General features: G+C 37.4%; 1 long non-coding RNA gene across 4 annotated transcripts in view; it reads left to right on the top strand.

Annotated features, from left to right (window-relative positions):
* LOC117680156 (uncharacterized) overlaps positions 1–20,202 on the top strand; it is a 97,184-nt gene that overhangs the window by 28,861 nt on the left and 48,121 nt on the right. For all 4 annotated transcript variants that reach the window (XR_015729147.1, XR_009621187.2, XR_009621186.2 and 1 more), the window contains exon 3: positions 3,812–3,872. This is a non-coding gene — a long non-coding RNA (uncharacterized LOC117680156). The remainder of the gene's footprint in view (positions 1–3,811; positions 3,873–20,202) is intronic.

Raw genomic sequence — 20,202 nt, 5'->3', positions numbered from 1 at the left:
AAGAAGTCTAAGGAGGGGCTGGAATCGTTTTTTTTTAAAAAAATTTTTTTTACATGTGTCTGTGTGCATTAATTAATGGAAGCTGTTGTCTGGATTAAGGCCCTTGCAGTCTCTATGCACTTCTATTTCATAGGCCTTTTGATAGATGCATTTATGTAGCCATTATCAGTTTCAATAAGTATAATGATAAATAAATCTAACTTGAATAAAGTTTTTACCTATCAAAACAGTATTTGTAATATGATATGTTTGCCAAAGAACATTATACTATGGTAGTCACTAGTCCACCCGCCACCCTTAGTATCATGTTGCATCAGATAAATGAATCTAGATAGTATTTATGGGCACATACAATAAAGAGAAATTTTTGCCCTGAACCTACATGTCTGTTGATCAAACATTATAGCATGTAACATGGTATAACAGCAAATGTGTTTGCTGTCCTCATTATATGTTCCTGTCTTCTGTCCTTACAAATTAAAAATGTTTAAATTGGTGATAATTATTTAGTTTTCTTCCATGTGTTTACTAATAATTATAGGACATAGAAATAAATTGTATAAAAATGTTGGAAATTCTGTTTACAAGGCTACTTATAGATATGGACTACATATACTAATAAGCTTAATTTCTTTTTAAAAATTAAGTAACATTATTTAAATGTTGATAATTTTATTTTACTTTACACCATGACACAAAGAGGTAGCTGGTTAGCATGCAAGATATCAATTCTTTTATTCCCCCACCCTCTGTCTCACACACACTTTCTAATCTTCTATCTAAGCTAAACTCTATTGTTGAGACTATCTACTGTATGTTAACAATAATTTTGTCATAGAAAAGCTGAATTTTGTTTCAGGTTAAATAATATTTCTTGTCTTGTGAACGCTGGTTTTCTTTTAATAGGTTAAAAAAAATCAGCATTTATATTTTCTTTTTTTACTCATAGTTTAATCTGAACTGCTACCCTTTTCCCATCACTTTCTACAAGATAATACCACTCTCATATTTTTATATTTTAAACCTATGCTCCTTTCCATTCTTTTTTCAAGTCTGCTTTGTGACCATTAATAAATAATAGTTATAGCACTAGCTTGTCAAGTACGGACAGGCAAAAGTTTTTCAAGACTTCTGTTCCTTTTAATAAGTTTCCTGTTTGTAAGACCATCCTTTTTATTGCTTCCTGTTAAGTGTGACAATAGGATTACTGATGAATAGTTTAATTGCCCTTGAATATCCTTCCTTTAATCACCTAATAATGACTATTCTTGTTTCCCTGGGTACATATTTTTATTGATTTCATTTTATTTCCTTTCTCTTTTTCATACAGTAAAAAAATAACTGTTTTCTACCCTTAATAGGAAGAACTAGAAAAGGCAAAACTAATCTGCATTGGCAAGCTGAATATAAATTTTACTGGAGTAAATATTGTTAAAACTAATATTATACCTTGTTTGGCCTAAATGAAGGCTGCAGAGTTATATTCAAGCAATCTTTAACTTCACTAAGATCAAGCTCTATAAGATTAGATCAAAAGCCTGTTTTGTATTCTCATTCCTGGACACATGTATGAAATTCATACATATGACATAAATGCAGCTGAGTTTTCTGTTTGCAGAGAGAATTATAATGCTAATAGTTATCTATAGCCTTAGTCTTCATAAAAGGCTCAATACATTGTCACTGGCATAGTGCCTTCAAGTTACATTAGATATTCCCATAATTACAAGGCATTTTAATTAAAATATATCCTTTTGAAATCCATAAATTATATATATTAAACTTATGTTTCACAGTATAAAATACCTTGCTCTTAGACATTTCTTATGTTGCACAAAATTACTTCCCATTTTTAAGGCTGGTACTGGATAACAACATGTAGCTTCAAGGCCTCAAAGGCACTACACATACACATGCAAACACATATGCATTGTGAAATGCAATTTTTTTTGCTACCGGTTCTGTGGATGTGGTTTGGTGGGTGTGGCTTGGTGGTGGTGGGTCATGTGACTGGGTGGGCATAGCCAACTTTATTTTTTTTTTACTCTTTAAAGCATTTTTACTACCTATTTGCCCGACCCAGTAGTAAAAAAATGCTTTAAAAGAGTAAAAAAAAGGTACTAACGATTGTGCGGCACAGCTGTAATCATCGGAACCTCTTTCTTTACTTTTTAAAGCATTTTTTTTACTACTGGTTCACCTGAACCGGTAGTTGTTATCACTACCGGTTTGCCCAAACTGGAGATTTTTTAAAAAAAGCAATTTTGCAATTTTGCAATATTTTGTTTCATCCAAAAGGAACTAACTTGTGAAGCTTACAGATTTTCCTTCCAGCTGTTATTCTTCTCAGAGTTGTGATATATGAAGCATCTTTAAAAAGTATCTTTGTGGTTATTCACATGAATAATACATTTCACGTGCGCAGTTTGATAGCAATCTGTGTTTCTCAGCATATAAAAATACTTATGGAGCTACATTTACCAAAGAGGCATAAGAAAGATGACACAGATTGGAATGTTTTGTGTAAGATCAAAGAACAGAATTATGATACAGGAAACAACAGCTGAAAAGGAAACCTTTGAGGCCAAACAACCCATTTATTAATTTCAAGACTCCCTTACTAACACCTGGCCCTCCCTGTTGGACCAATCAGCATTTTGAAGAGTTTCTTTGTCTTAACAATTCCCATTTTAAATAACTTACATGGAAAAGTAAGATTTATGGTGTCTCTTATACATACACACTCACTGGATGCCTGTTTTTGTTTTCACAGTTCCATGTGAAAACACATTTCCATGCAATCATTTTCTTCCATTTATTATGTATTGGCACAGAAAATGGGCTGGTGTTTGCAGCTGTGGTTTCTGAGACCCTTGCCAATAGCCAATGATATGATGAAATCAGTTTGCAAAGTTCTTAAAACTGCACAACTTTATCTTTGCAGAAATATTCATAAATGTCTTTGCCTGACAATATTCTCCCCCACAATAAATTAAATAACTATTTGCTGTACTTCTATGACACCATAAAACAGCTGTTTGAGATAGTAGCTCTATTGTGCCTAATGGTAGAGATGGCTAAGGTAATTTCCATTTTATAAAATGGAATTTTATATTCATTCATTTACTCCTTAAGAAACAATGGGATATACATCTGATCAAATAAACAAACAAACAAATGATTTGGTTTGGAGAGTGGTTACTGTTTTAAAAGTATTAGCATATTTATTGTTAAAATTAACTCTGTTTAGTTTCATAATATATAATTATCCTTTTATGAACAGAACTAATACCTATAGTGAGCATTCCTATGAAATAATGCCATAATACTATATTTGAATTATTGGAACAAACAGTGTTTGTCAGATAAAAAGTAACTGGAGAATTTAAAACTATCCTGCAGATGAAATAAAGCCCGCAGAGATCTTTAATTAGATCAAGCTCATGGAAGACAATAGTACGATAAAGAAGATTTAGTAAAACATTTTGTCTTTTTATTACTTTAATTTCAAATAAGATGCTTAACTTCAAAGAATACTCAAGCTACCCTCCCTTTACTCAGTGAATAACTCTTTAAGCAGGAAAGATAACATGGAGTTGTAGTTTGGCTGAAGTTGCTGACTGGTAGAAAGATCAATCATGGTCCTTCTTCCTGGAGCTACAGGTACCATTAAATGAATGTTTTGCACAAACTCCTTTAATATGAATGAATAGCTCGATGCCAAAAAGCTATAGTTGAATAAAGTGGTTCCTTTCTGCGTCCATTTTCTCTAGTCATTGTGAATCTTTTCCTCTATTTTGTTTATTTACAGTAACAGGGGATCTAACAGTGATCTGCTGTAAGTATTGAATGAAAAAAACTGAAACAGAAAGGTTAGTGCCTCTTACTCCCTCATAAAAGAGGAATGTTGGAAGTGTTTCTTAGTCTTTTGGAAGTTTGTTGCTTTTGTGTTCTGAACACCATGTTACTAAATTTGCTAGTATCAAATTGTTTAACTGGTTAAAGTATCCCCTCTATCAAATGTGTGAACACTTATAAAAACATGTATGGAAATGATAAACAATACATGAAGATGAAGATTAATTTGGTGAATAAATTATTTTTAAAGATGATGTTATCTTCAAGGAGTGAATGAAGTTATTGTTTGACCTGATCATAAAAGAATTGTAAGCCAGTATTTCTAGAAAAAGAGTCTGGCACCATTCTTTCTGTACAAACACCTACAACAATTTGGGACTCGCTTCTTTTCATCGAGTGTCCTGGTAAATGGGAGATCGCAGTTTGGACATTATGTTGCTGGACTGAATTTTGTCTTTGATTCTAAGATCTGTCCAGTTGTACTCAAGAATTTTCTAGGCTTGATATCTTCATTTAACAGAACAGAACAGAATAACAGTTGGAAGGGACCTTCGAGGTCTTCTAGCCCAACCCCTTGCTCTATACCATTCCAGACAGATGCTGTTCAGACTCTTTTTAAAAGCCTACACTGATGGAGCAGCCACAACTTCTGAAGGCAAGCCGTTCTACTGGTTAATTTTTTCTCACTGTTAGAAATTTCTCCTTAGTTCTAGGTTGCTTCTCTCCTGATTAGTTTCCATCCATTGTTTCATGCCTTGCCTTCTGGTGCTTTGGAAAAAAGGCTGACCTTCTTTTCTTTGTGGCAGGCCCTCAAATATTGGAACCCTGCTATCATGTCTTCCCTACTCCTTCTTTTCACTAGTCTTACCCAGTTTCTGCAACTATTCTTCATATGTTTTAGCCTCTAGCCCTCTAATCATCTTTGTTGCTCTTTTCTGCACTTTTTCCAGTGTCTCAAAATCTTTTTTTATAATATGGTGACCAAAACTGAATGCAATATTCTACATGTGGTCTTACTAAGCCTTTATAAAGCAGTATTAATACCTGATGTGATCTTGATTCTGCCCCTCTGTTAATACAACCTATTAATACAAGCATTGTCTTTTTTGGCTGCTGTCACACACTGCTGGCTCATATTTAAAGTGATTGTCCACTAGAACTCCAAGATCCCTCCTATAGTTACTGCTATTGAGCCAAATTTCACCTAATCTGTACCTATTCATTTGGTTTTTCTTGCCAAAGTGTAAAACCTTACATTTCTCTACATTGAATTTCATTTTGTTAGATAGGGTCCAATGTTTGAGTCTGTCAAGATCCATCTGGATTTTGAGTCTATCTTCTGGTGCGTTGGCTATTCCTGCCAATTTAGTCTCATCTGCCAATTTAATGATTTCCCCTTCTATTCCCTCATATAAATCATATATGAAGATGTTGAAGAATACTGGGCCTAAAATGGTACCCCACTTCTTACTTCCCTTCATGTAGATGTAGTTCTAGGAATGCAGTTTGTCAGCCAGTTACAAATCCATCTAGTAGTGATGCTGTCTATCCCACATATTTTAGCTTACCATGAAGTAGGTTGTGGTCTACTTTGTCAAACATTTACTGAAATCCAAGTATATTATGTCCACTGCATTTTGCTGGTCCACTAATTTAGTCACTTTGTCAAAGAATGAAATAAGAATGAATAATTGTTTGGCATGATCTCTTTTTGACAAACCCATGTTTGTCTGGTTATAACTGGCAACTGGTTATAACTTTGCTTGCTTCTGTTGCTTGATTTTCTTTTCTAGAATCTTCTGAGGTATTGATGTGAGACTAATTGTTCTGTAGTTTCCCGGATCTGTTTATTTTTTCATTTTTTTGATGGGAACCACATCAGCTCTTTCCAGTTCTCTGATAGTTCCCCAGTCTCTAGGATCTATAAAAGATATGGTTAAATGCTTGGCATCTGATTGATTTTAAAATGCAACATTTACTAACAGATGTTTTTTTTCTTGGAATGGCTGATCGTTAACATGAAGTATAATCCTGAAACAAAAATTTATTTCATTTTTCTACTGTTTTCACACTAACATACAGTTATAGTGAAATTTAGAGAAATATTTACATAAAAATTACACAAGATTATGCCCTAGAAGTGCAATGATGTTCATGTATATAAATAGATGTAACAATGTTTAACTGAACATATAACACTAGTAAAATATAAATGCCACTTTTGTTCCAGTTACAGATCTGATGACATGAACAGATTTAATTGATGGTGGAAATTATAATTTAAACAGAAACCATAACTTTATTTTATGTCTGGAAATATTTATTATAACAATCCACATTTTTCAGTTGGCTTCAGATATACTGTAATTAACTTTGCTTAATTTAAAATATTGGGTCATTGTTTATAAATAGATTATTCATAAACTTATTATTTTGAGCCTGACCTTCATCTATTTTTTAGTTATAGCTGTGACTGATGATATTTTGCATCATTTTTAATAATAACAACATGACCCTTTTCTGATACTTTGGCAAGCACAAACCATCAGGATGGCCACATGTTCCAACATCAGCATCAATATTAGTATTTAGTAAGAAGATAATCCTTTCTGACTTCTGCTGAAAAAGAAGGAAAGGTTGTTTGTTTTTGTTGAGATCCCCAGCAGGACGGAATAGATGTGTATGAAATGGGAAGACTTTGGCAACTGTAGCAGATAAGGAGATAGAAATGGATGATAGGTACAATTCCTGTCCATGTCCACTGAAAAAAAAATAGCCAGATGGCTTTATTGTAAAGGTAAGTGTGGGTGGGTGAATGTTATATGTAGAGGAACCAGAACAATTCTGTTGATACAAATAAGACAGTTGTTATGAAAAATTGCCTGCTTTATTGAATGTTATGAAATATAAAGCATTCAACTATTATGCAGTTTAATTACCACACAAAATCTTTCCCAATTCAGATCTGGAGAACTGTTACATATAAATGCCTAACATCGCTTTCCCATGGCAGAGTAAGGGTTAACCCCATTCACCCACCTGGCCCTTCCCCTGATCCCTCCTTACCTTAGCTCCACCTCCAAGGTATATAAGGTGTGGTCCAGGGATCCAGATGCACTTTTCCAGACGTTCACCTGTAATAGAAATAACTGATTAATAAAGAGCTTTGATCCAAGAACAATTCGTGTTGGAGTTATTGGGTAAGATCCTTGGAAACACGCCACAGATTGGTAGCAGAGGATGGTTAACCCACAACTCACAGAAATGGCAGAATCAGGAATCCAATCCGAAGCAGAAAGCAGGATGTTCACCAGAGCCTATACCAAGTAGATGGAAGAGCTGCAGGCTCTCGGAGGCGCCACAGCGAGAATCGCCACGACCGAGTGTGAGCAGGACTACGACCCGAGCCCATTACTCTGGGACGAGGAACCGAGAGAGGAAACCTGCAGCCGCGAAAGGAGAGAGCCACCGAGCAGAGACGACTTCCGATCAACCATACTGAAGATGCTGGAAGCGCCCGCCAGCAAAGAAGAGCTCATCGCGAAACTCCAAGGCCTCCTAGAAAGCCATGGAGCAGCAATGAGCACCCAGGAACAAGACAATGAAGTCGCCAATCCGGCAAGGGAAAGGCATTCTCAAGCTGAAGTTCCGCTCATGGACGATTTCATTTCTGTGCCATGCTCCTGGCGGCCATCTTGGAATGGCCATCAACCAATGGGGAGCCGAGACTCAAACAAAACAGCGCGAAACAACGAGGATCCCAATACAAATGGGGAAGAACCCGAAAACTGCCAGAAATAATAACACAAGCCTGCAAGAGCCCACCTACTGGGCCCAAAGTAGAAAAATGCAATCAAGACTCTTGCGGCAGCACTTGGCTCTGCATTCAAGCCTCCCGCGCTTGCAAAAAACCACCTTGAGGCACCCCAAAGCCAAAGGGACAACAGGGTGGCCACCGGAACCTATGCACTGACCCAGCCAACCCTCCGAGAAACAACGCGCCCAGAAAGTGAGCACCGGAACCCGATCACCTGCAGGATCAACCAACCGCAGGATTCGCACTCGCCACCTGCTGCACCAACAACGCAAGACCCGAGAATAGAAAGGCAAAACAGCTACTCACCAACCGTACAACCTCCGCCAGACTTGTCTACTCGCCCGGAGACCAACCAACACCGACCAGGATCCACCACCGCCGCCGCTGCCACCGCCGCACCGCCGAATCCAGGAAATCCTCGACTTACGTCCATCACTGCCACCGCTGCGCCGCCGAGCTTCGGAGGTCCTCGACCTACGACCGCTTCACCTCCTCACCTCCTCCCATTCTTCACTGGGGATGCCAGCCATGGCATCTGTCGTCCAGGGAGGGCTACGGACCAGCCAGGGGAGAGCCCAGCCTCCCACCGGCAGGCCTAGGCCTAGGCCTGAGAGCAGCAGCAGAGAGTTCCTCACCCGATGACCTCCGGCGCGAAATGAGCTTCGCACATGCTCAGTTACTGCCTGTAAGAAGAGAGAGGAACATAGAGATAAATCCATTCAGACTAGCAACAAGCATTCCCCCAGCATATTGTGAGTTCCCTCACCTACAAAACCATGGACAGCACCAGACTGAGTAACTTACCATGTAGCTCAATGACTTTACCAGCTGATTTCCACAAGCTAAAACTAGATGGGACTAATTTCTTAGAGTGGAATCATCAGCTCCAAATTATCTTTCTAAGGGAAAATGTGTTGTTTTTACTTAATGACCCACCTAGAAAGCCCTGGACCTTTGATGTAGATTGCTTGCACCACAGGGCTTATTATTTGTTAATGGCAAGTTTATCACCCAGCATCTATCCCAGCCTTGGCCACCACTTGACTGTGACAGAAATATTACATAAAATATTCAACTTATTCTATAGCAAGAGTGTAGCCACAACTACCAAGATCTCTAGAGAGTTCTACTCAGCCAGGCACAAGGCTGGAACTCCCATGGGTGAGCATATCTTAAATCTGAATGCTACCAGGGCAGAACTTATACAAAGGGGGGAGACCATCTTTGAAGATAGTATAAAAAGTATAATTATAAATTCCCAGGATTCTAGTTGGGGAAACTTTATAATGCAACTGGATAGCCTCAACATAGAGCACCTCTCCCTAGAAACACTCATCAACAGACTGATAGCTGAGGATAGCCTAAGAAGAGACCGCTCCATGAGCCACAGAGAGGGTAGGCCAGTAAAAAGGGTAGAGTTTCAAACTAGGAATCACAACATTCCCGAATGCTTTATCTGCGGCTCCAGGAATCATTATAAGAGAGACTGCCCCAGAAACTCAAGGGACAGAGACTACACTCACCGCAGGGAAAGGCAAGGCCGGAGGCCAGGGTTCTCAGATAGGCACTCACCAGATAACAGCTACAGACGCAGAGACTCCCCCAATCCCAGAGACAGGAGGGGACAGAGAGACAGCTCCAGGGAAAGCCAACCAGGGTCACTGTATGGCCTTGGAGACCATCAATCCACACACATGCAGCCAGGGGAAGGGAACATGTGGCTCATCGATTCAGGAGCCACCAACCACACTACCAACAACAGGAACATACTTACATCATTCACAGCAAAGAAGTACCACATTAAAGTAGCAAATCAGGACAAGGTCCTGGTAACAGGAGAAGGGAACACATACATAAATGGGATAGGAATAATAGAGGGGGTACTGCTCATACCTGAGATACCTCACAATATACTAGCCACACTCAAACTCAGCAAAGACTTGGGTATCGAGACGACTTTTAAAGGAGGAAAGGTATACATGACCAAGGATAATAAGGACATAGGCAAAATCATAATCGAAGGGGGGCTAACATACCTCCAACCCCATGAAGATTACTATCCAAGCACAAATATACAACTAGAAAGTAGGGAAGGCAAGACAGGTACTCCCGGGGAGACAAAGGGGGTTAAGGTTGAACACATCACTGAAGACAAACACAGTTCTGACACAGCACACAAGGGGAAGCCCTCTATTGGCAAACCCATCCACGATGACTGCGCCCACCTGCTTCATAAGGAAGTTGGGCCACGCCAGTTTCCCAATTGTACAAAAAATGACTGAATGTTCAAACGGTTTACAAGTAAAAAAACTGCAACAATTACCTAGAGTGTTCCGTGTGCAAATGTTCTAAACTCAAAACAAAAACAAAAACAAAAAAGGCCTCTCGCACCACAAATTCGACCCTCTATAAAGTATAAAAAGAGGTTCTTTCTAACTATAGTTGATGACTTCAGTTGTTACAGATTCGTATATACACTCAATCATAAAAATGAAGTGTTTCAAAAATTCAAAGAATTTTACAGGAGAGTAGAAACACAACACAACACCAAAATAAAACAAATAATGATGGACAGAGGGTCAGAGTTCCTATCAAGGGACTTCTCCAATTGGCTAAAGAAACATGGAATATTACATTTCACTTCTTCGCCGTTCTCCACATTCCAGAACGGAGTGTCAGAACGAAGGAACGGAATATTACAAACTATGGTAAGATGTGTATTAGAAGACGCAGGGCTGGGGCAGCACTTCTGGGCAGAGGCACTCACATACTCAAACTACACCCTGAACAGACTATGGTCCAGTGTGGTAGGCAAAACTCCTTATGAGGTTATGTACAACAGGAAACCCCAAATAGCTCACCTACACATATTTGGGGTCACAGCAGATGTGCATATACTGAAACAACTGAGACGCAAGGGGGACAAGGTATCAAGGAGATTTATGGGATACGAGTCCGGGACAAAAGGGTACAGGTTCATTGACAAGGACAATAAATTTATCATATCCAGAACAGCAGTATTCCATGAAAACACAAATTGGTCAAAAATACACCTCAACAAAGTGTTCCCCAGGCAGGAAGTCACAGACAATGCAAGGATCAAGAGTAGACTAGACACAGCTGACACAGAGGCACACGAGAAACACAAACCTAGACACCAAGGGATAGCCACCAAGGGATGGAAAGAGGACCACCCCATCATAAAGGTAGATACACTTACAGAAAGGGAAGCCAGGTACATGCATGACACAGAAACGCAACCCAATAGGCCCGTTAGACATAACAGGAACAAAATACCCAAAAGGTTTGAAGATTACGTACTATCAATACACACAAACACCACAACACTCAACTCTTATGAAGACATACTTAGGTTGCCACAGGAAGAAAGGATTAGGTGGGAAGAGGCCATGGAGAAAGAGATGGCCAGCCTGAGAGAGCTAAATGACAGACAACAAGGTACCCATTGGGACAAAGTGGGTCTTTAAAATCAAGGATCTTGAGGACAATAAGACGCTATACAAGGCTAGGTTAGTGGCACAGGGGTTTGCGCAGAAATACCTGGAGGACTACACCGATACATATTCACCCACGGTCAGGGCCGAAAGCTTCAAGAGTACCCTGGTGATAGCAACAATTCTAGGCCTGGAAGTTTACCAATTTGACGTGCAGACAGCTTACCTCCACACGGAACTAGACAAAGAGATCTTTGTCAGAGCACCCCCCGGAAAAAACACACAAAAGGGAGATACCTGGTTGTTAAACAAGAGTTTGTATGGGCTGAAGCAATCCGGTAAGAGGTGGTATGAGTGCCTAGCAAAAATTCTCAGGGACATGGGATTCACAGCCACCTCTGCTGACCTATGCTTCTTCACCAAAAAGGAGGGCACATCTATTGAATACGTACTTGTTTATGTGGACGATATTGTATACTGTGGCCAGCACAAACAGAAATGTGATGATTTCGCTGATAAGTTGGGGAAGCATTTCGCACTAAAAACTTTGGGAAAGGTAAACAAGTACCTGGGTGTCCAGATCGACAGAACACAGAAAGGATTCAGAATCTCCCAAAAGGAGAATATATTGGAGCTACTACACCAGTGCAACATGAAGGATGCCAAGCCATGCAAAACACCCATGCAAGTTGACTTTCTAAAACACATGAATGAAGAAGGTGAAACATTTAAGGACAATACCCTCTACAGGTCTGTCATTGGGTCCCTACTATACATAGCCAACTGGACTAGGCCAGATATCATCCTAGCGGTCAACTTCTTGTCTAGGCACATCAGCGAACCAAAAACATACCACTGGGAAGGTGTAAAATGCATGCTCAGATACCTAAAGTACAGCATAGATGCCTGCCTACGTTTAGAGCCGGTGAGCTCCAAAGAACCCATATTAACCTGTTATGCTGATGGTGACTGGGCAGGCGACACAAAGAGCAGGAAAAGCACGTCTGGCTATGTATTCCTCATCAACGGTTGCCCGGTGCACTGGTACACCGGGAAACAGAACCTAGTGGCCACATCTACAGCAGAAGCAGAATACATCTGCCTCTCGAAGGCAGCCAACAACCTGACATGGTTCGATGACCTGCTCTCCAACATCTGGACTGAACCAGCCTACCCGATAATAATACATGAGGACAACAAGGCAACCATAGACATATCCATGGCAGACGCTGTGGGCCAGAGGTCAAGGCACATAGACATCAAACATAAGCACGTCAGACAGTTAACGAACATTGGTTTTATCAAAGCCATACACTGCAAGACTGTCGAACAAATCACTGACATCCTGACCAAACCCTTGCAGAACAAACAGCACGACTACTTAAGTTCAAGATTAGGTGTACATATACAATACATACACACAGCTCCAACTGTTAGGCATTTAGAGGGGGATTTGTTACATATAAATGCCTAACATCGCTTCCCCATGGCAGAGTAAGAGTTAACCCCATTCACCCACCTGGCCCTTCCCCTGATCCCTCCTTACCTTAGCTCTGCCTCCAAGGTATATAAGGTGTGGTCCAGGGATCCAGATGCACTTTTCCAGATGTTCACCTGTAATAGAAATAACTGATTAATAAAGAACTTTGATCCAAGAACAATTCGTGTTGGAGTTATTGGGTAAGATCCTTGGAAACACGCCACAAGAACTAGTAAAAATAATGTAGAAACATTTGGTGCCAAAAGCCATTATTGTAGTGTTTTAGGTTTCATGAGTGCAAATAGAGGGAGACTTAACTGCAGATACATAGCTAAACTTAAAAAAGATGTCTAAACATTGAACATTGAACAAGGAGCTAAATAGTGCCTGATGATATTTTGAGATCAGACAGGTATGAAATTCTGAAAGAAAACATTCAAAAAGATTCTTAAGTGAGTCAGATTTAACATTTAGAAAATCATTTGATATTGTGTCTTATGAAAACAGGTGCTAGAGATACGATAGGAAATACAGTAGCTTACAGCAGACAGTGAAAGGATTTGTGCTATCATGGCAGAAGTTCACACATAGCAAGTCAATGTATATTTGAAGAAAAAATCTTCAGACAATGCAGTAATATTGGACATATCAAGAAGTTTGTTGCTTTGATTAGAAACATTTGCTGGCTTAAAGTTGATATGTATTATAAATAGGCCTAATTTACAAATGTTAAATAGCTGTTAGAAATGATATGGGCAATATATATTTTAGTCAACTCATAAATTATCTGCCATAGATTATTTAACTTTTAGAGACCTTTCTCTATGGTCTTAAATACTTTGATATAGTTCCCGGGTCTCAATTTCTAATTTTTACTTGTGAATTTATGCAAGGCACAATCAAATATCAAGTTATGTTCTATTTAAATTGTCAGGTAGTGATAGCTTTCACAAAGTTAGATGGAATGGCTCCCTTGTTGATGGGTTGCCTTGCTGGTTTCAGTCTGAGAAAAGGAATACATACTTTTCAATCTTCTGCAGGTTTGAGGTACATTTAAATCCACCTGGTACTCCCCCTCCCCATAATAAAATATTTAATGTATCATGCTCCTGTGGCCAGGCTTAAATCTTTTGAAAGGAGGACAATGACCAGTTCAAACTGGAGGGGACTTCACTCAAAACTTACATTGCTGCTAAAACACCATTATTAGAATTTTTCATTACTTTACTGGAGACTGATTTACTAGTAAAATATTAAAGGAGCAGGAAGACAATATGAGGCATGAAGAAAAAACCCACTTGATCAGAAGAAAAATGGTCTCAGTTTATTGAAGCTACATAGTCCAGAAACTTATAAAAGTGGAACTATTACCAATGAATTTAGTAAATGTAGAAGAGCAGATTGAACTCTTCTACATACAACCCTACATGCAGGTAGGATTAAATGTGTCCTCAGTTGTCATAAAAGACCTAAGTCCAGCCCCACCCCCATGATTTTTGCTGACCCTTATCCAATGCCAATTTAGCTTTGATCCCTAGATATCTAGATTTCTTTTTATTAGAGGTAGCAATAATAAACTCTTCTGTGCTTTGAACTAAACACATGGTCTTGGTTATTTAAACTAATTAAATCTAATTCTAATTGTTGGACACCAATGTTGCCTTCTCTACTTCCATATATTAACCATATAGCTATGATCCCAGAGAACTGGGAAGGAGGAACTATAATTGTTTTTCTATATAAAAAGGACAGGAATAGCCTGGCTAATATGCTAATTAGCCTATAGAAGATCATTAACAAATTAAATGACAGCTAGCTATTTCACTAATCTTACTGTGTACAGTTGTTGTCTCTTGGCCTTATGTAGCACTCTTTAAGAAACTGGCATCCTTTTATTAAGAGAATTGGCAATTAATTATGGGAAATCCAAATTTTTAATGTTTTCCAACAAAAGATAAAGTGTATAACTGGCTTTCATGAACTAAAATAAGCTAAATATTTTAATATTTTGGCATAAATTTTCAGGCTTTAAAAAATTAGCATTTCAAGTTAATTCTGTCAGTTCTACTACCCAAAGACATACATTTGCTGTAAGCAAATTTTATATAGTAAAGGGCAATTAGCAAATTTTATATAGTAAAGATCAATTACATTCTATTGGCAATTAAATTGTTGAAAGCTAAAGTAATTGCTCAACTATTACAAGGTATCATTTTGGCCCATTTCCAAACATAAGAATCAAGCTTCCATAGAATTCTGTTTGGTTCTCCAAAATGTGACTTAATGCCATTTTGAAGCTTGAAGTTAATGTTCCAGGCTGATCAGGCTTTTAGATATCATGGCTCAGAATCATGTTGATCCTACTGGGCTGTTGCCACTGCTACAGACAGATAGTTATCAATTTTGTTGATATCCAAATTTGTATCAAAGTTTTGGCTTTTCTCTTGAATATATAGATCAATTAACTTTTTTGGAAGCCAAATGAATAGTAAAAGAGGGATCATCACAATGAACCTCCAGTGTTTCTGAATTTTATTGCCAAATTTTAAGAGTGCTTCTATTGTTACATGCAGCTATCAATTTAGCCTGGTTCTTTAACCACTAGTCTAAACTGGCTCTGTGTCTTTTACAATAAAAGTAATCTTAATCTATTAGGTCCTTGGTCTTGTCTATCTTGCAGGAATGACAATATGATATACAAACACATGCATTGCTTACTCCAGTCCTTTCCAAATTTGAGGATCATACAGATATATTTTATGTTACGTTTTAAGGCAGGGGTTCTAATCCCCAGTCCACAGCCTGTTGGGAACCAGGTCATGAAAGCAGTGGGCCAGCACATGAAACCATCCCCTCTTCCCCCACTGTGGCTGCTGTTGCCACCATAGCTGGTCCATGGAGCTGGAAAGGTTGGGGACCTCTGTTTTAAGAGATATTAACCCTTCACTAATATTCCATGTTATCAAATATCTTTACTGAGTCATGCAATTGCACAAAAAATTGACTTAGATGTTATTCTATTGTTTTATGATAAACAATAGAATATGTTTCCTGTAGCAATTTGTTATCTTTCTTCTATTTGTAATGCTGGTCAAAGACCATAATAAAGAAATTTCATGCAATGAAATGCAATGCAAAGAAAAAGCAAAACTATTGAATTGTTTTGAGATTCTAGCTTTTAAAATTAGAAACTCTTTTGTTGCATCTAGCCAAAGATCAAAATAATATAAAATCATTTACTTTAATGTTGGGCAATGAAGGACAGTTGTGGAAAAGATATTTTTAATGTATTTCTATTTCATAACATCTAATCTGATTCCATGCTAATTCTCTTTTCAGTGGGACAAAAGATTCTAGAAACACAATATGATTTCTTTTTAAAGACTTAGGCTACCAGGAGACTATTTTTATGCCTTCTTATTTCTCCTCCTCCTCCTCCTCCTCCTCCTCCTCCTCCTCCTCCTCCTCCTCCTCATTATTATTATTATTATTATTATTATTATTATTATTATTATTATTATTATTATTATTATTCTACCCTTACTTAGAAACTCAGATTCATCTGTCCTGGAATTGACTTTAAATTGCAAGGTGTAATAGTGAACCACAATTTACAATTTGAGCTTATTTAGGCAGCAGAAGGGATTTAAAAAAAGGTCTCATAAACCAAGAAAGAGTTTGCCAGCTTCAAAGCATAAATTATTGGGAGCAGATGACACTTCAAAATACAAATCCATGCTTTATATAATATTTATTTATATTAGAATAATTATTATAATATGTAACATGCCTTGTATTAATACATGAAAGAATTGTCTTAACTTAATTTTGTCTTAATTTAGTTTTTTAATTTACATATTTATTTGTGTTGTCTCTGCCCTCCCTAATTTTTCAATCCAGCTTCTGGCCCAGCACTGAATAGCCAAGTGTTTGCTGCTTGTTTGAACTATCTTCCACTTTTCTTATATGAATTCAATTGTGGTATACATAAGGGTGCTTTTTTCTCCAGTATTATTAAAAGAACACAATTGTAAAGTAACTTGGTCTAACATGATTGATCCAAATTACTAAATGATTCTCCTCCCTGAGCATGGACATGAACCAGTCTTAATCCAATGGTCTGACCACTACACTAAACTGATTAAGTTTGACTCTCAGCCTGGAAAAGAAGGCATACTTATGCACAAAATCATAGTTTAGCATTTATATAATCAAATTTGTATGACCACCTTTCTATGCAACAACTCTGGGCAGTGAATATACTATATAAAATATGAATATAGCAATACAATAAAAATCTGGGTTGAGGCCATCTCATTAAAAACATGAAACATCTATGCCATATATCTGTGTTTAAGTCCCAAACTAACATTCTACCCCCAATGAATATAGGCAGAAGGTCGTGAATTCTGTGAAAATGGAATTATAAAATGATTAAGAATAACGATATATATAGGGCATTTTTACTGATATCCAAGCAATGAATGAAGCCATGGAGGAAGCTATTTCATATATCCTATTTCCTTTATGAATAGGGTCAGAGCTGAATCTTATGATACTGTTTATGCAATATGTTTTAATCAATACTAAGAGCATACTTAATATTTGGCCTGATACATTCTGAAGTTTAGCTGTGAGCTCCTAGAAGTGACATTGTTTTCTCAAAGCTATGGCTTCATCACGAAATTCTTGTTATGAAAGAGCAAGTTACATACTGACTTATCTGACTATCTGGCAGTAAGTATGCAGCTTTGTCCTGAATATCCACAATAGCCTATAATTAGTCCTGAACATTTGAATTAAATCTATTCTTAGGGTCTGATCTTCAAATGCAGATTAGATGCACAACTATTCTTGGCTGTATTCTCTTACTAAAATCTCAAATCATCGAATAACCTGAAGAAAATTCTAAAATAATTTGGGCTTGACAGCAACTGGCAAAGAGAAACTGATTGAGAAACATAAAAAATTCCAAGTTCAGTTGTTGAATCTTTCTTGAAAAAAACAAAGAATAGTCACTCTTTCTCACATCAATAATTTGGACTTTTGTGGATTTGGAAAAAACAGTTTCATATGTATGTCACTGTACATTTTCTGGAACTGGCTTGGTGGAAGCTATTTTGTTATTTGAGGGAAACCATCCTTTCAGTTTGATAAACAATAATCAAGGCAATGATACTTCATTATGTGAGTCAGAAAACTCCACAAATGTCTCTTCTCTGGCAACAAAATACATATAAAAATGTAAAATGTAGATTGCTTAAATCCTGTATGAAAAGCAATGTAGCAATGCAGTGACCAGTCACTGCACTTCAGAGTCAATAGCCATTGCATACAAGCATATTCAGTTTTGATATTGCATGATATTGCAAATGTAAATATAATGATATGCTTGTGATAAACTGCAATATAATTGTATATTTCCCCCTGAACTCATCATTGATCTACCTGCTAGAAAGAGGAGACTAGAATCTTCGTCATATAAATCTAAGTGCTATCGCTATTTACCTTTCTGTACTATTTTGGTAGAAGCAGCATAACTTACTTAGACCAAAGTAAGTTCAGTGGAGAGATTATTCAGATTCAATTTAAATCATAGAGCATGAGAAAAAAAATGCTTCTTCAAGGATCCAGTCATATAAAAAGACCCCTAGAATATTTAAAATATTGATCAGACTGTAGTTAATGCTAATTATTACCCTTGCATGATGTCATATAACAAAACTTCTTGAAAACACTATTCCTTTGTTTTAACAGGATTGATGTAAAATTCATTTTCCTTATATGTTGAATATTTTCCCCTCATGACAGGTAGAATCAGAAATGACAGCTTCACTCTGCTCAAGAAAAGGGTAGACTATTTAGAAAACTGATGTGCTTTTTGGAAATCATTATTTATCTTCTAGATATATTTCACAATAAAGAATTATGAATGGAAACTTTTTTTCCCTTGTAATGGACTGGCCCTTTTTAAAAAGTTATTTCAATGTATCTTGTATTTTCTACCCCAACCCAATATGCTAGTCCCTTAGGACAGGAGAGCAGAAAAAGAAACAAAATGGAAAGAGTTCCTCAGGTCTGATATTTCTGTCAGTTTAAGGTCTGGCAAAATTCAAGCGTGTCTTTCAGAATTGATGTAAGAGTCTGTTCTAAACTGATTTGGAATAAATACAGTCCTATTTTATCCCCTTGTTTATTTCAAATTTAATTTGTATTACGATGGCATATGGCTATATCAAGAGGATAAGGGAGACTCCTTTGGAACTGCTACACATGATTAATTCATGTGCACTCCCTGATCACCCAAAGATGCTTTTTTCAAAAGGCAACAGGACTTTCTTAATTTTTTCTTTTACCTCTCTTCTTTGTTTGTTATGAAGGAGCTCCTACTGGATCTTTTTCAGGATTTGATCATCTTCTTTGATCAAATAAAGAAAATAATAACAAACAAAGCAACATTGTCATTCCATACGTTGCAGGAATATCTGAAATGCATAGACAACATAAGAGAACAAGCCCATCAGGACAAGATTCAGCACTCCATCCGCATTTGAAAGACAAAATCACTCCTTTGAAGACAGCAAAGTCCACATTCTGGACAGAAAGACAATTGATTTGAAAGAGGTGTAAAAGAGGGCATCTGTGTTAAAACTGAACAGCCCTCTCTCAACAGAAGGATACGACAACACCTATCTGCTGTTTACAGCACAGTTGTTTCAGCAGTCCCAAGAAGTTTCCACACCCATTTTTACTCTGATTCACTCTGAGGGTACAGATAAATGCCAAGTGGTTTCAATAACTCTCAGAGAGATAATGACCCGACCTTCAGGGTGCTAATGACCAGATAAGAATATAAATCCTTCCATTCCCCACCATTCAATCAGCACTGAAAAAGCTTCTAGGATGTGAAGCTAAATATTTTCAAGAAAAAACTGAGAAAGTCCAGTTGCCTTTTGAAAAGTACCATGACGACCATGACTTGGATGATCGAGAATCTGCATATAGTCTCCCAGATCACATTTAAGTATATAGAAGTGGCACTATTGAAAACAGTAGTGGCTTCTTACTATTTATTTCATGCATTTAATGGCTTCTTACTAATTATTTCATGCATTTTTAAAATTTAGATTTTATTTACATGTTCACAAAGCATTATTCAATAGATGTTTTATGAATGTTTAAAAACAATAAAAAATAACCACCATCCCAAAAAGCATAGCCACAAAATGCTATGGTTTTAAAAAGAAACCCCTGATAAATAACCCTAGCACTGTATTATGTTTCCATCATCAAAGCCTTGTTGTGAACCACCCAGAAAAAAGTTTAGATCTTGATTCTATGACAGTATTATTTTTCTTAGTAGTGAGCAGACTGCAATGGCATTCTGCTGTGTTTCATGTCCTTGGAGTTGCATGCTAATTTAGGAGCCATTATGTTGCAGTGAAGCTTTTGGCCAAGAAAAGCCTGAAAAGACATTCTTGACGACATACAATATCTCACCCTAGTAAAACCTGATACCGATCATTGTCAATCATTATTATTATCAATAATTGCCAGTTGTCAATATAGATATAACTTTAGAACCAGTTTGT

The sequence above is a fragment of the Pantherophis guttatus genome, chromosome 8, assembly GCF_059756535.1.
Source record: "Pantherophis guttatus breed Tessera chromosome 8, ASM5975653v1, whole genome shotgun sequence".
NCBI lineage: Eukaryota > Metazoa > Chordata > Lepidosauria > Squamata > Colubridae > Pantherophis > Pantherophis guttatus.
The sequence above is the reverse complement of the archived record's forward strand: the minus strand, read 5'-3'. Positions and strand labels throughout refer to the sequence as shown.